Source organism: Peromyscus maniculatus, chromosome 23 (genome assembly GCF_049852395.1).
Source record: "Peromyscus maniculatus bairdii isolate BWxNUB_F1_BW_parent chromosome 23, HU_Pman_BW_mat_3.1, whole genome shotgun sequence".
Lineage (NCBI taxonomy): Eukaryota > Metazoa > Chordata > Mammalia > Rodentia > Cricetidae > Peromyscus > Peromyscus maniculatus.
The window spans coordinates 6,135,624-6,153,027 of record NC_134874.1 but is presented as its reverse complement, the minus strand read 5'-3'; the positions used below and the strand labels follow the sequence as shown (position 1 = coordinate 6,153,027).

Genomic DNA, 17,404 nt, shown 5'->3' with positions numbered 1-17,404 from the left:
GCTGTGGTGTGGAGGGAGACGGCTGTGTAGAGCTGGGGGAAGGAGCTGTTGCCATGGAGGAAGAGCTGTGTGAAGGAACTGTGGGAAAAGCAGAGAGTGAGTGAGGGTGTGTGTGTGTGTGTGTGTGTGTGTGTGTGTGTGTGTGTGTGTGTGTGTAGAAGGAGCTGAGGAGAGAACATGAATAGCAGGGCGGAAGAGAGAGCAAGAGAGACGTACAGAGATAAAAGGGGATTGTGTAAGTGTGTGTAGAAAATGGAGCTGTATATATAGAGATGTAACTGTGTGGAGATAGATTTTTTAGAGAGAGGTTTTTAAGAGAGAAGATTTCTTTTCTTTCTTTTTTAAATATTTATTTATTTTATGTACATGAATGACCTGTCTTCATGCACACCAGAGGAGGGAATTGGATCCTATTACAGATGATTGTGAGCCACCATATGGTTGCTGGGAATTGAACTCAGGACCTCTGGAAGAGCAGCCAGTGCTCTTAACCGCTGAGCCATTTCTCCAGCCCAAGTGAGAATTTCTTAAGTTGAAGTAAAGAGAAAATTGTCATCAGAAAGCATGTGTGTTTCCTTATTATTTACCCCTCAGGCATATGAGAATTTTTCCTAACCCCTTGCCTCATTCATAAATTTTCTTGCAATTCCCTGGAGGTGACCTTGGAGCAGGCTCTCAAAAGGCCACTGTACAGGGCAAAGCAGAACCAGAGGTCCTGGGGTGTAAACCTACCACTGCAGGTGACCTTATTCCCAGAGCACAAGTATGTGTAGAAGCTTCTTTGGGGATCATCTATAAGGAATTTGCAACTTTCCAGCTTCTTGACCTGATCACCGCAGTTGTCACGAGTCTGGCAGCACCTGGAGAGAGGAAGGAATAGCTGAGGGAGGACTGTGGATCCAGAGGTGGTTAGGTCTCACCTGCAATCTTTTGCAAACATGTCAGGATGACTTAAACACAATGTTCCAGAAGTAACCTTCCTCAGACTCAAAACCCTGTGGTTTCTATTAAGCACATATTTATTGAAAGCCATTTCAGTGGAGTGTGGTCAGTACCAGCCTTTATTCTCAGTACCTGGGAGGCAGAGGCAGATGGATCTCTGAGTTTAAGATCAACCAGGGATACATAAGTGAGACCCTTTATCCAAAAATGATGTTTTTAAACAAAACACCAGGAACAAAGTGAAATTATATATTCCAAAGTTTCAATGACATTTTATAGTCAAATCTGATGTTTTGATTGTGACTGTGATGGTTGTCTATGCCCTAGTTGGGTGCCTGCATCCAGCATTGTCCACTATTTACATCACACACATTCTGTTTAAGGGACCACAAGATACAGGGTCCTTTTGAACTGATTTCTTTACATGACAAGAGTAGAGAATACATGCTCGGATGCTGATACCCATCTTAAATTTCAATACTCAGAAGTGCTGTGCCTGCATGGCAATTGGGCCCAAAACCTGGCGAGGGAAGTCGGGATGAACACAGCACACACCAGTCAAGTTGCAAGCATCAGGACTCTCTTTATTCTTTCTTCCCCATCTTATATACCCTTTCAGGAGGAACAAACAAAATTGTTTATCAAGCACCCAGGGTCAAGGAATGGTCAGCATGCCCCAGGAAGCCACAGCTTCCAAACCACGAGATATACCAAACAGCAAAACATCCGCAGAACAGCCTGTCCTCAGCGACTCAGAACAGGGGAGGTGGGGTCAATCTTAGAGGGGTCAGAGGCATTCTGATCCCAACAAGAAGGAGGCAGAGGCTAGAAGATCTCTGGTTCAAGGCCAGCATGGTCTCCATAGAGAGTTCTAGGACAACTAGGGCTACACAGAGAACCCTTTGTCTAGAAACAAAACAAACAAATAATAAATAAACAAAACAAAATACATGATTATGGTGACTATGCATGTCTCCTATTCTTGCCTTATGAGATGTTCTGCTTGTGTCCTGTCCCCAAGAGCCCAGACTTGCCAGGCTCCCCCAGATGGACCACTCACCTGTCTTTCACCCGATGGTTACTGCAGAAAATGTTACAGCAGCAGGCATAGTACGCCGGGTAAAATAAGATTCCAGAAAGGGTGCACTGGAATAGATTGCCAAACTTCCACTCAGCCCGAGTGCTGATTCGAGATGTGGTAGCACCTGCTGGAAAAAGGCACAGCACACTCCATCAATCTGTCTTGCCTTTACCAGGGGTCTGATGCCTGCCTGCTAGCTTCCTTATCGAGAATCTTTGATCCCAAACCCACAGGCTATTAGACCCCAAAGGTGCCAGGGACAATTGTAAGAGCCATGCCATATTGCCTGCCTGAGTTAAGTTTCTGTATTGAGCCACTAACCAGAAACTTGTGACATGCCTGGAAAATTCCTGAGTTATTAGAAAATAACTTAACATTTCCTTATCTTTCTGTTACACTGACCATTAGTAACAATGTTTTGTGGTTGAGTTGCTTAGCAACCCAACAGTCCCCTGATCCTTTCCCAATGAAAGCTTCCTGCTCTGCTTGCTATAAAAACCTACCTGAGAAAAATAAAATTTTGCAGCTTGATCAAAATACTGTCTTGCTGTCAATTCTTTGTGTCTCTTGTCCCTTTCATTCTCCATTCCCCCTTCTAGGGTCTCTGCTGAAGATCCCACTGGCCAGGACACAAAGGAACCAAACCAGAACTTGATGCATGACCAGCAAAGGACTGCACATTGAAGACAAGGGAGATGGTAGGGAACTCAGAGGGGACAAGGGTCCTACCTGTGACCAGAGTGACCAGCAGAAGGAGTTTCATCCTGAGTGAGGGGAGGACTCAGTGACTTCTCTTTAGAGTCCTGTAGCTGTGCTCTGACAGTGTCCAGTCAGCACACGGGGCCTGTGGCTACTGTGTGTGTAGCACAGAAGTAGAATATGTGCACCCTCACACACAGTCCTGATCTGCAGAGCTGCTGTAGATGGTGACAGAGCCTGAGTCAGTGCTGTCACAGAGACAAAGATGAAGGGTTGGCTCAACACCCCAACCAGCTCAAGTCAGTGACTGGCAAAGTGCCAAGTCCCTCCCTTGTGTATCCTTTGAGGTCATGTGAAGATATAGACATTGCTCCTGGGCTTGGGTCCGAGGGATGCAGATAGTGACGTGTGACCCCAGAAGGAGAAGCTGGCCACTACAATCCTCTGTGTTAACTGTATAAGTGCAAAGTTTGTCCCAAGAACCTGAGACAGCCTTTGAGGTAGATCCAGTTACTAATTTAAATTTAATTAATTAACTAATTACTTAATGTGTGTTTGTGTGTGGAGGTGGCTGTGTGGGTTAGAGAGAGTTAGAGAGACAGATGGAGAGAAAGAGAGAGAGAGAGAGAGAGACAGAGACAGAGACAGAGACAGAGACAGAGACAGAGAGAGCCCTTGTGTTCACATGTGGAGGGGAGAGGACAACTCTGAGGAGTCAGGTCTCTCCTTCTACCTTTAAGGAATCAAACTCAGGTCTACAGGCTTGCATCATAGGCTGCATCTTACCAGACTTCAAACTCCATTTAAGAACTAGGAATGCAGCTAGGTGTTGGTGCATACCTTTAATGTCAGCACTCAAAAGCAGAGGCAGGCAAATACCTGAATTTGAGGCCAGCCTGGTCTACAAAGTGAGTTCCAGGACATCCAGAGATACAGTAAGAAACCCTATCTCAAAAAACTAGGGAAATTGCCAGGAATCCCCAAGGATGACCCCAGCTTGGAATACTAGAAACAGTGGAGAGGGTGCCTGAACTTAACTGGCTTGCCCCAGTTATCAGATCAGTGAATACCCCAACTGTCATCACAGAACTTTTCTCCAATGACTGATGGAGGCAGATGCAGAGATCCACAGCTAAACACCAGGCAGAGCTCCAGGAATCCAGTAGGAGAGAGAGAGGAGGGATTCTATGAGCAAGTGCATCAGGATCATGATGCAGATCCTGCAGAGACAACCAAACCAAACTAGTGGGAGTTCATAAAGTTGGATCAATGGCTGTGGACCCTGCATGGGACTGGACCAGGCCCTCTGCATGGTAAAACAGTTGTGAAGCTTGATGTGCCTAGGAGCCCCTGGTAGTAGAATCAGAATCCATCCCTGGTGCTTAAGCAGGCTTTTTGGAGTCCACTATCTATGCTGGGAACCCTAGTGCAGCCTTGAGGCAGGGGAAGGGCTTGGACATGCCTCTACTGGATGTGCCTCCACATGGGAGGCCTTGCCTTCTTTTGGGGGGGTGTTGGTGAGGCTAGGGTGATGGGAGGAGGGAAGAGAAGTAATTGGGGTATGTAAAATGAATGAAAAAATTTCTTAATAAAAATATTTTAAAAACAAAACCAACACCTAAAAAATGAAAAAGAAAGAAAGCAAATGCCCAACAGATGTGCCCACAGGCCAATATGATGCAGGCAATCCTTCAGCTGAGGCTCTCCCTACCCAGTGTGTGAAGCTGACAATCAACCATTGCTGGGACTGGAGAGATGGTCAGCTCTTAAGAGCACTTTCTGCTCTTGCTGAGGACCATGGTTCAATTCTCAGCAACCACATGGTAGCTTGTGAACAGTGTCTGCTGGCCCAACACTCTCTCACTTCTGTGAATGGCCATCTGTCGTGTTCCCTCTAACTTAGCACCCCAGCACCTCCTTTTCCCCACTTCTGAACTCTTACCTGGATAACAACCAGTAGGTGATGATTTGAGTTGCTTGTCTCCACGCTCAAGATCTCTGATCCTTCCATCAGGACCCTGGACAGTCACTACCAGCTACTACAGGTCCCTGTGCCTGCCCAGGTGGCTCTAGCTGCACCTATTGCTCATCAGAACTGACCTTGTGAGGGGTGAGGCCTGACATTTGGACATGAGTGCAGATGGGGATAGGGGTGGGAAGGCAGAGGACTGGGCAGCTGTTCACTAAAGGAAAAGAGAGACTGAGAACAACATAGCCTTTAACCAAACAGAAATCTTTTTCCTAAACCAGGGATTAACCTCTCTACCTACGGGGTCCCATGATAGAGAAAGTTAGAGAAGATGATGTGTTGTGTTTTGTTTGTTCAAAAAGTTATTCTGCTGTGTACTTTAGAGGGACAACTATCCAGTGGCATGTGTTTAGGCACAGTGAGGACTGGAAGGTCACCAGGATGTAATCCTGCCTTCAGGACATTTACTCTAAACCAGTTTGGTTTCCTTTATCCAACTTCCTGTGGTGAGTGCCCAGCAGAAGTGCTTTGAGTCCAGTGTTTTGGGGGAAAAGATGTTCCTTTAGTGCCCATCTGACACCTCTTCTTTCTCTCTTCTCTCCCCTCCTACTTTTCTGTGTTTCCTTTCCTTCCCTCCCCAATACCCCTCTCTTCCTGTTCTTTTCCCTGCCTCAACTGTCCCAACCCTTCTCTTTCTGTCCCCTTCTCCTTCACTTCTTCTTCTCCTCCTGCTCCTTTTTTTCATTTTTTCAGAGATAATTTTTGCTGTAATAATCCCGGTTGTCCTGGATCTCAACTTTTAAACCTGGTTGGCCTTGAACTCAAGAGATCTGCCTTCCTCTGCCTCTGCTTCTGTCTCTTCCTCTCCTCCACAGAGTGCTGGGATAAAAGGCATGGCCAGGCTCATCACCCACTCTTCAAGGTTCTCCCCTAATGACAATGTCTTTTCCATTAATCTTCAGCTTTCAGGGCTAGATGAAATGATGTTCTCTGGGGATCTAGAAATGTTTGGTGGACAGAGTTCTCTCCATTGGTGCTTTATAGAGGTCACAGTGTGTAGTGAACACAACCAGGCAGGCAGGGAAGGTGAGCCAGTCACTGAGTGACAACTCTAACACTGTGCTTTTGTAATGCTTGGTGTATGGAGTGTTGTAGAAGCAGATGGCAGCCTGGTGGTCACAGTTGGAGATGAAGGCCTCACAGGCATTGTTTTGTCTGCAGAGAAACAAGAAAGGAAGTTGTGAGTGCTCATGATAATGCACCTACAATTTGTAACCAAAGGAAACTGATGGAACTGCCATTTGTGCAGACTCAGGGATAGAGTCAAAGACACAAAAGTGCACTGGGTGTCGAAATAGTTAGAATTTATTAAAAAAATCATTCGTTTTGTGGCTGGGGAGCTGGCACAGTGTGGGGCCATCTCACCCCCACTTTTCCCCAGGGTACTCTTGAGCAGGAGCAGCAGGAAATATTAGAAAGAAAGATAGCTAGAGAGACAGACAAAAAACACTGGATGGACTCAGGAGGAACTAGATCCTAATCCATCGGGCCTAGATTGTCTCTGCCAAAGGCTTTTAAAGGAATGCCAAGGGCAGAGCAAAAGACCTCCACAGCACAGCCAAATGCAGACCACCTCAAACACCTGGTGACCATGCCCGTGGTCCAGCCATCCCCTAATGCAGCCCTGCTGTGTAAAGCAAGACCAGATCTAACTGGGAAACTTTTGCGGGCTCCCATGGCACAATTGGTAAAGCGGTTGCCAAAGGTACATGCAGGCCTGACCTAGGATGCCCAGAGCCCTTGAAAAGGCAAGATGTGCTTGGGGCATCTGTAATTCTGTTGGGAAGTAGGGAGCACAGATCCCCAAAACTTGCTGGTCAGTCAGGCTGGCTAAAGGTGAGTGTCACGTTTAGTGAGAGACCCAAGGCTCTAAAGACATGGTGGACAGTGACTGAAAAAGACAAACTCATTCCTACACATAAAAATAAATAAACATGGATATTTAATCCTAAAACCTAGAAAACTACAAATATCAACTACCACTTCTAAAATTATATGACTTAAAACAATCCTCCTGCCTCCACCTCTCAAGTGAAAGGTTGCAGGTGTGCACCACCACACTCAATTCATGTGTTCTGGAGGTGGAACCCAGGACTCTGTGCAGTGCATGCTAGGCAAGGACTACAGCAACTGAGTTATATCCCCAGCCCTCTGAATCCTCATTGTAAAATGTGAATGATAAACCTTGCCCTGCATAGGTGTTTAGTCCAGTATCTGGCTTATAGCCAATGATGCAGCTCTCAGTTGTTTAGTCAATGTGGAATCAGTATAACACAGCAGCTAACAGGAGAGGCTTTGGCAGGCAAGATGGCTCAGGGAATAAAGGCACTTGCTGCCAGGTCTGAACCCAAGTTCCATCCCCAGGACTCCCATGGGTGAAGGACAGAACCAAATTCTGCAAGTTGTCCTCTGACCTCCACACCTGTGTTGTGGCAGAGGCATGCTTGCCCCAGAAATACCTAAAATCTTGAAATGTTTTTAAACAGAGTCTTTGGAACGATGTAGATCTGTGTTCCAGATCCAAATGCCATCACTTGTAAGCTGGGTGACCTTGAGCAAGTGGCCCTGCCTTCCTCATCTTCCTCATCAGTGACCTCATCTATATTTTAGTGTCTACCTGATAAGACTGTTGTGAGGTCACATGAGACCAAGGAAATGACCACTAATTTGGCCTGTCCTTGTTACTTCTGTGTCCCTTCCAAACCTGCTCAAGACCAAGCAGAGTCCAGATGTCCTGGAGTATAAATGTACCACTGCAGGTGATCTCATTCCCAGAGCACAAGTATGAGTAGGTTTAGGGGTTCCTTATGAGAAATTTGCAGTTTTCTTGACTTGTGAATAACATTGGTCATGAGTCTGGCAGCACCTGGAGAGAAGAAGGTACAGCTGAGGGAGATCAGTTCTAACCTGCAGTCTTTCTCAAACATGTGAGGATAACTAGGACACAATGTTCCAGCAGATATTGTCCTGATACTTCAGAATCTGTGAGTTCTATTAAACATATATTTATGGAAAGCATCTTCTGTGGGTTGTGGTGGTGTCCATCATTAATCTCAATACTTGGGAGGCAGATGCAGATGGATCTCTGAGTTTGAGGTCAGCATGGTCTCCTGAAATTGTTCCAGGAAACCTAGGGCTACACAGAGAATCCTTGTCTGGGAACAAATAAACTAATATAAGCAGGGAACCAGAGATTAACCTGGCTTTACCTATGGGGTCAGATGTTATTGAAAGGTAGAGGAAACAAAGTGTTCTTTTTTGTTTGATCAAAAAGTTAGACTGCTGTGTTCTTTACTGGGACAATTATCCTGTGGTGTGTGTTTAGTGAAGACAGTGAAGTCTGGAAGTCCACCAGGATGTAATCCTGTCTTTGGGTCATTTTCAATCAGTCCAGTGTGGTTTCCGTATCCCCATTTCTAGAATGAGCACAGAGCAGAAGCACTTTGAATCCAGTCATTTTTAGTGCCAGGATGGCCGTTTACTGCCCACGTGACACTGCTTCTTCCTCTTTTCTCCCCCCTCCCACCTCTGTCTTCTCGTTCCTTTCCATCCCTCCCTCCTTCCTGTCACTATCCCTGCCTCACCTCTCCCTCTCCTTCCTTTTCTGTCCCCTGAAGTTGGTTGTATTACTCTTTTAGTCTTTTGATTCTTTGGGGGACCCAGCTCCTAGCTCCCCACTAAACACAGGGAGGCTTATTCTTTTCTATGAATGCCCGACCTTAGCTTGGCTTATTTACAGTAAACTCTTCTTGGCTTATATTAACCTCTCTGTCTTTTGCCTCTGAGCTTTTATCTTTCTCTATTTCGGTACACCTTTCTTTATTTCTTATTCCATAGCTTCTGTGTAGCTGGGTGGCTGGCCCTTTTCATGCTCCTCTCCTCCTTTTCTTGTTCCTACTTCATCTCTGGAGATATGTGCTCCTCTTTATTCTCTCTGCCTGCCAGCCACACCTATCTTTTCCCCTGCCATTCAGGGCCATTCAGCTCTTTACTAGACCAATCAGGTGTTTTAGACAGTTAAGTAACACAGCTTGATAGAGTTAAACAAATGCAAATAAAAGAATGCAATAAATTTTTACATCATTTAAACAAATGTTCCACAGGATAATCATATCTCAGACTGAGTTCTTCTCCTTCTTCCTCTTCTTCCTTCTCCACCTCCTCTTCCCCTTCTCCTTCTCTTTCCCCTCCTTGTGCTCCTCCTCCTCTTCCTTTTTTTCCTCCTTCTTCGTTTTGTTTTCAAGACCAGGTTTGCCTTGACCTCAAGAGATCTGCCTTCCTCTGCCTCTACCTCTGCCTTGCATCCCAGAATGCTGGGAAGAAAGGCATGGCTGGGCTCATAAATGACACTTCAAGGGAAATGTCTTTCCCATTATACTTCAGTTTCCAATGAAGTATATATGGAACATGGAATAACAATGGAATGATATTCTCTGAGGTTCTAGTTATGTTTGGTAGACAGAGAATACAATCACCAATGCATAGCTCTGTCAATATGTGCTTTATTAGAGGGCACAGTGTGTAGTGAACACAACCAGGCAGGCAGGGATGGTGTACCAGTCACTGAGGTAACAAGTCTAACAGCGATCGCCTTTGTAATACTTGATGTATGGAGTCTTGGAGAAGCAGAGAGCAGCCTGGCGGTCACAGTTACAGATGAAGGCCTCACAGGGGTTGCTTTTGTCTGGAAAGAAATAAGAAAGGAAGTTGAGTGGATCCCATGACCCTGCTCCCTACGATTTGTAAACAAAAGACAATGGTGCACCTCCCATAGGTAAAGACTTGGGGTTAAGAGACAAAGTACTAATGAATAAAAAAAATTCTTAATCAAAAAAAGAAATAAAGAACACAAAAGTATATTGGGTCATCCAAATTTCTTGAACACACTTATAATAAAATCATTAGTTGTTGTGTGGCAGGAGGGATGGTACCATTGTGTAAAGCAGTTGACATACATGCATGAGGGCCTGTCCTAGGATGACGAGAGCCCATGGAAAAAGCAAGGGGTGCATGGGGCCATCGGTAACTCTGTTGGGAAGTGGGCAGCAGGGATCTGCAAAACTTGTTGGTCAGTCAAGCTAACTAAAGGTGAGTGTCATCTTTATTGATAGACCCAGCCTTTAAGACATGATGGAGAGTGACTGAAAAGACACAGGATGCCAACTTATTCCTGTACATAAGAATAAATAAACATGGAGATTTAATTGTAAAACCAGGAAACTACAAATATCAACTAGCACTTGTAAAATTATATGATTTAAGACAATCCTCCTGCCTCTACCTCTCAAAGGCTGGGATTATAGGTGTGCACTACCTTGCTCAATTTATAGGTGGTGTAACCCAGGGCTCTGGGCTTCTTAGGCAAGCATTCTAGCAACTGGGCTATATTCTCAGCCCTCTGATCCTCATCTGTAAAATGGGAATGGTAAATCTTGCCCAGCATAGCAATGTAAAAGAAACATTACTAAAACTTAAACTACATATAAAACCCCACACATTAATAGTGGGAGATCTCAGCCGGGCGTTGGTGGCGCATGCCTTTAATCCCAGCACTTGGGAGGCAGAGGCAGGCGGATCTCTGTGAGTTCTAGGCCAGCCTGGGCTACCAAGTGAGCTCCAGGAAAAGTGCAAAGCTACACAGAGAAACCCTGTCTCGAAAAACCAAAAAAAAAAAAATAGTGGGAGATCTCAACACCCCACTTTCACCACTGGACAGATCTCCCAAATCAAAACTTAACAGAGAAATAAAGGACTTAACTGATGTCATGACCCAATTGGACCTAATATATATATATAACATTCCATCCTAACAAGAAAGAATATACCTTCTTGTCAGCACCCCATGGAACTTTCTCTAAGATCGACCACATACTTGGCCACAAAGCAAATCTCACAGATACAAAACAATTAGAATAACCTCCTGTGTTCTATCAGACCACCATGATTTAAAGTTAGATTTCAACAACAAAAACTACAGAAAACCTATAATCTCATGGAAACTGAATAATGCTCAACTGAATCACCAATGGGTTAAGGAAGAAATAAAGAAAGAAATTAAAGACTTCCTAGAGATCAATGAAAATGGAGACACCACATACCCAAACTTATGGGACACTATGAAAGCAGTGCTAAGAGGGAAATTCATAGCACTACATGCCCACATAAAGAAGTTGGAGAAATCCCACACTAGTGACTTAACAGCACACCTGAAAGCTCTAGAACAAGAAGAAGCAAAGTCTCCCAGGAAGAATAGACACCAGAAAATTATCAAAGTGAGAGGTGAAATTAATAAATTAGAAACTAAGAGAACAATACAAAAAATTAATGAAACAAAGAATTGGTTCTTTGAGAAAATCAACAAGATAGACAAGCCCTTATCCAAACTAACCAAAAGACAGAGAGAGAGAATCCAAATCAACAAAATCAGAAATGAAAAGGGGGACATAACAACAGACATTGAGGAAATCCAGAGAATTATCAGGTCATATTTCAAAAACCTCTACTCCACAAAACTGGAAAACCTTAAAGAAATGGATATTTTTCTGGATAGGTACCACATACCTAAGTTAAATCAAGACCAGATAAACTATTTAAATAGCCCAATAACCCCTAAGGAAATAGAAACAGTCATTAAAAGCTCCCAACCAAAAAAAGCCCAGGACCAGATGGTTTCAGCACAGAATTCTACCAGATCTCCAAAGAAGAGTTAATACCAATACTCTCTAAATTGTTACACATAATAGAAACAGATGGAATATTACCAAACTCCTTCTATGAGGCTACAATTACCCTGATTCCTAAACCAAACAAGGATGCAACAAAGAAAGAGTACTACAGACCGATCTCCCTCATGAACATTGATGCAAAATACTCAATAAAATACTGGCAAACAGACTCCAAGAACACATCAGAATAATTATCCACCATGATCAAGTAAGCTTCATCCCAGGGATGCAAGGATGGTTCAACATACGAAAGTCCATCAATGTAATACACCATATAAACAAACTCAAAGAAAAAAACCACATGATCATCTCACTAGATGCAGAAAAGGCATTTGACAAAATCCAACACCCCTTCATGATAAAAGTCTTGGAGCGATCAGGAATACAGGGAACATACCTAAACATAATAAAGGCAATATATAGCAAACCAACAGCCAACATCAAATTACATGGAGAGAAACTCAAAGCAATTCCACTAAAATCAGGCACGAGGCAAGGCTGTCCACTCTCCCCATACTTATTCAATATAGTACTTGAAGTTCTAGCCAGAGCAATAAGACAACATAAGGAGATTAAGGGGATACAAATTGGAAAGGAAGAAGTCAAGCTTTCCCTATTTGCAGATGACATGATAGTATACTTGAGTGACCCCAAAGATTCCACCCAGGAATTGATAAAGCTTATAAACACCTTCAGCAACATAGCAGGATACAAGATCAACTCAAAAAAATCAGTAGCCCTCCTATGTACAATGGACAAAGAAGCTGAGAAGGCAATTAGAGATACATCACCCTTTACAATAGCCAAAAATGACATAAAATACCTTGGGGTAACACTAACCAAGCAAGTGAAGGACCTATATGACAAGAACTTTAAGTCCCTGAAAAAAGAAATTGGAGAAGATGTCAGAAAATGGAAAGATCTCCCATGCTCATGGATAGGCAGGGTTAACATAGTAAAAATGGCAATCTTACCAAAAAGCAATTTACAGATTCAATGTAATCCCCATCAAAATACCAACACAATTCTTCACAGACCTGGAAAGAATAATACTCAACTTCATATGGAAAAACAAAAAACCCAGGATAGCTAAAAGAAACCTGTACAATAAAACAACTTCTGGAGGCATCACAATCCCTGACTTCAAGCTCTACTATAGAGCTACAGTAATAAAAACAGCTTGGTATTGGCATAAAAACTGACAAGTGGACCAATGGAATCGAATTGAAGAAGCTGACATTAACCCACACACCTATGGGCATATAATTTTTGACAAAGAGGCCAAAAGTGTACAATGGAAAAAAAGAAAGTATCTTCAACAAATGGTGCTGGCATTTGGATATCAACATGTAGAAGGCTGCAAATAGATCCATATCTGTCACCGTGCACAAAACTTAAGTCCAAGTGGATCAAAGACCTCAACATAAATCCAGCTACTCTGAACCTGCTAGAAGAGAAAGTAGGAAGTAGTCTTGAATGCATTGGCATAGGAGATCACTTCCTAAATATAACACCAGTAGTGCAGACACTGAAACAATCAATCAATGGGACCTCTTGAAACTGAGAAGCTTTTGTAGAACAAAGGATATGGTCAACAAGGCAAAGGGACACCTACAGAATGGGAAAAGATCTTCACCAACCCCACATGTGACAGAGGACTGATATCCAGAATATATAAGGAACTCAAGAAATTAGACATCAAAACAACCAACAGTCCAATTGAGAAATGGGCTTTAGAACTAAACAGAGAATTCTCAACAGAGGAAACCCAAATGGCTGAAAGACATTTAAGGAATTGCTCAACATCCCTAATCATCAGGGAAATGCAAATCAAAACAACTCTGAGATACCACCTTACGCCTGTCAGAGTGGCTAAGATCAAAAACACTAAAGACACTTTATGCTGGAGAGGATGTGGAACTAGGGGAACTCTCCTCCACTGCTGGTGGGAATGCAAGCTTGTACAACCACTTTGGAAATCAATATGGCACTTTCTTAGAAAATTGGGAATCAATCTCCCCCAAGATCCAGCTATACCACTCCTGGGCATATACCCAAGAAATGCTCAATCATACCACAAGAGCACTTGCTCAGCTATCTTCATATCAGCATTGTTTGTAATAGCCAAAACCTGGAAACAACCTAGATGCCCTTCAACTGAAGAATGGATAAATAAATTGTGGCACATATACACAATGGAATACTACTCAGCAGAGAAAAACAATGACATCATACGGTTTGCAGGCAAATGGATGGATCTAGAAAAAATCATCCTGAGTGAGGTAACCCAGACTCAGAGAGACAAATATGGTATGTACTCACTCATAGGAAGATGCTAGATGTGGAACAAGGATGACTGGACTACTACTCACATCACCAGTGAGGCTACCTGAAAAACGGGACCCCAAAAAAGGCACGGAGAAATTGATGAGATCTACATGAACAGCCTGGTCATGAGTGGGAACAATGAAGAGCAACGGTTGAGGGAAAGAAAGTGGGAGATCCTAGCTGGATCAAGAAAAGAGAGGGAGAACAAGGAATAGGAGACCATGGTAAATGAAGACCACATGAGAAGGGGAGGAAGCAGAGACCTAGTGATGCCCACGGAGATCCACAAAGTTAGCCCCGCAAAAGACTGCTGGCAATGGTCGAGAGACGGCAGGAACTGGCCTACTCTGGTGATGAGATGGCCAGACACCCTGATAGTTGTGCCATAAACCCCATCCAAGGACTGAGGAATCTGGATGCAGACATCCAAGGCTGGGCCCCTGGTGGAGCACTGAGAGTCTAATTAGTGAGAAAGAAGAGGGTTTATATGAGCGAGAATTGTTGAAGCTAAGGTTGGATAAAGCACAGGGACAAATAACCAAATGAATGGAAGCACAGGATCTATGAACCAAAGGCTGAGGGGCCCCCAACTGGATCAGGCCCCCTGAATGGGTGAGACAGTCATTTGGCTTGATCTGTTTGGGAGGCAGCTGTGCGTTGGTGCCAGGTCCTGGGCTCGTTGCATGAGTTGGCTGTTTGAATCCTGGGACTTATGCAGGGACGCTTGGCTTGGTCTGGGAGGGGGGGACTGGACCTGCCTGGACTGAGTCTACCAGGTCGACCCCGGTCCTCAGGGGAGACCTTGATCTGGAGGACGTGGGAATGGGGCGTGGGCTGGGAGGAGGGAAAGGGGGGCGAGAAGGGGAGAACAGGGGAATCTGTGGCTATTATGTTGAACTGAATGGTGTTGTAAAATAAATTAAAAAAAGAAAGTAGTAATAAAGACTGGCAGAAATAGATTGCACAATGCTTTATTAACTATAATTTTATAAATGTTAATGAGAATGGAATGACAGCTGTGGACAATCATTGGATAATAGAAAAAACTGCTGAATTAAACCATCCTGTATACTTTAAAGATGTATTAACCTCAGATTGGAAACCAGGATATGTATCATATTGGGGAAGAGGTTTTACTTTTGTTTCCACAGGAGAATAAAAACTATGCATACCATAAAAATTGATAAAGATTTGAAAATGATTATATTTAACAAGAGAGACTTTTTGATTAGAAGAGATGATAGTTCATCAAACCGTGTGACCATTCAATCTAAACTAACTCATAAGACTAACAAATGCTTTATATTTGATCTGATATAACTTGCCAAAAGTGAAACTCCCCAAAGTTAGGGTTGGAGGGTTTTGTTTTTGTCTTTCTGGGAGCATTCAGCTAAAGATTCTGAAGACCACTAGACAAATGAAACACCTGAAGAAAGAGGATAAATCATCCAGAGGAAATGTCCCAAGAAAAGGAGTAAATTGGCCTGATGGTATATCACATTTCCAACAGGATAAAGTTTTATAAATCTTCACAAATGTTTGTTTCTGATGTTCTCTACAGACATATAATACAAATGGTCTTTTTGTAGTCCCAGTTCAATTAAAAATTCAAACTGACTTTGAAGTTGGAGTATGGCTCTATCCTTCTCTAAAATCAAGCATGCTTGTTAAAAGGAAAACCCAAAATCTCTGTCTCATGTCAGAAGAGCCACTTGATATTAGATAGAAGAAATCCAAAACTTAAGTGACTAGTTTATTGCCTCTAATCTCATAATTCTTTGGTTTTATTTTAAATATTTTCTTAAGGTATATATATTATATTAAAATTTATACAATTATTATATATGTTTCAACTTTTGTCGCGATATTAATGGTCATATAGAGTACTAACTAATTCTAGAAAAAGGCTTCATCATGCTTCCTGTACATGATTTCAGGATTGACTCTCTATCAGTTAACTAGGAAGTAAGTTTTTGTATTCTGGATGTACATAAGAAATTATGGTCCTTTAACCTCTTTGAGATCTGCTGCATATGACATTTAAAATGTTTAAGTTTTCTTAAGTGAACCATGACCATGGCTAACAGTAACTTTTGAAGTCTCCAAAAGGAATATAAGGCCCCACAATGACAATTCCATCTGCATTGTGGTAACATCACTAAGCCGATAAACTACAAACTGTTCAGGACAATTTCAAGGTAGTGAGTGAGATGGTCCAGCCTCACGGACTACTCTAGCCAAGAGTTGAGGGAAGCCCTGCATTTTCTCATTTTACAGAGACTGGACAACAAATGATACAGCTAGCTCTCCCAGGACTTGACAATTATCTGAATTTTTAAGGTTCCCCAAAAATGCCATTATCCCCAGAAAATAGGAAGTAATTTTAAGAATACAACATCCACATTCCCAAAAGGTGTGGTGTGTTGGTTTTCGTCATTCACTGGATTATGGATATTTGTCATTATTTAGAGGGTTTGGTTACAAGTTGTTATTGGTGATGGTCAGGAAAAAAGCTGAACAAAGGAGATTAAATTCGGGGATCTTGTTATGAAAAGAAACAGGGATATATAGAAATGAGAGGATAAAAATATATATTGTGTCTACTTTTAACCATAAAACAACTACTAGCCTTAAATATTTCACATTTTTTATATTGATACAAATTTAAGGTTATTTTTGTTATAATATACTGTACATACCTTTCTATTCTTCTTCAAAGTATTGTACCTATACAGTTCATTTATCAATGAAATGTAAATATCTAGTCCTTGAAAGTCATTATTACAAACTATTTAGGATAATAAAAAAAATACAGGTTAGTAATTAGCCACCTATTATAATCAAACTTGTAGTCATGTTAAGTATGTTTTGAAGTCAAACAGAGATATATTTTAGATAGACAGGTGGTCTTCAAACACTTCAGACATACTGAGTATATTATTTAAGATGTTTTAGTAACATAAGGATTGTCTGTTTTTTTAAGTGACAATGAGACATGTCTGCTCCTGGAAGGACCAACCTACTTCAGAGAAGATGATGGACATCAAAGAAACCCCATATGTTGTTTACTTTCTTCATGACAAAGCTTAGCCACTAGGCCCAAAGCTGCCTTTGCCTGGACTGCTGACAGTATGCTGTCCAAATTGGACAAGCAGGACACAAAAGAAAGTGACTGCCAAATTTTGCAAAGACAAGGTAGGACAGCCCTTTAAAAGTCCTGTTTCACAGAAATGTCTGTCAGATATTCCAGGCCTGTAGGCTGAAGATGGATGTCCCAAGGTTACAGAGGAACCTTGGGGGACTGTTTCTGTCATTTCTTAGTTATTTACTCTGCACTTCCTGTTTACTCAGGTAATATTTCCTTCTCAGGTCTCTGATGGAGTGGAAGACTGGATAGTTATAGTTATAGTTTTCCTTGTTAACAAATTCACCTCACAAAAGAAATGTAAAGTGTGTAAGGTTGAGAGACATAAAAAGTAGTTTGGGGTTGGTAATGCAAGTTAGGGTAAAAAAGGAATTAGGTACAACACTTTGGACTTACCATGACAGGATAGATAATGGAGTATTTTCTCTCAATTAGGCAAAAGCAAATGGATTGGA

At 42.5% G+C, this 17,404-nt stretch overlaps 1 protein-coding gene and 1 long non-coding RNA gene across 3 annotated transcripts in view; both read right to left on the bottom strand.

Annotated features, from left to right (window-relative positions):
- LOC143270612 (phospholipase A2-like) overlaps positions 1-17,404 on the bottom strand; it is a 326,364-nt gene that overhangs the window by 232,472 nt on the left and 76,488 nt on the right. The window lies entirely within an intron of this gene.
- Positions 733-4,812, bottom strand: LOC143270614 (uncharacterized). Of its 2 annotated transcripts, XR_013047827.1 has the most exons (4): positions 4,665-4,812; positions 2,753-2,867; positions 2,003-2,150; positions 733-860 (listed from the first exon to the last, which is right to left on the bottom strand). It is a non-coding gene; the product is annotated as an uncharacterized LOC143270614 (long non-coding RNA). The 2 variants fall into 2 exon arrangements; XR_013047826.1 differs by lacking the exon at positions 4,665-4,812 and having other exon boundaries at positions 2,753-2,929.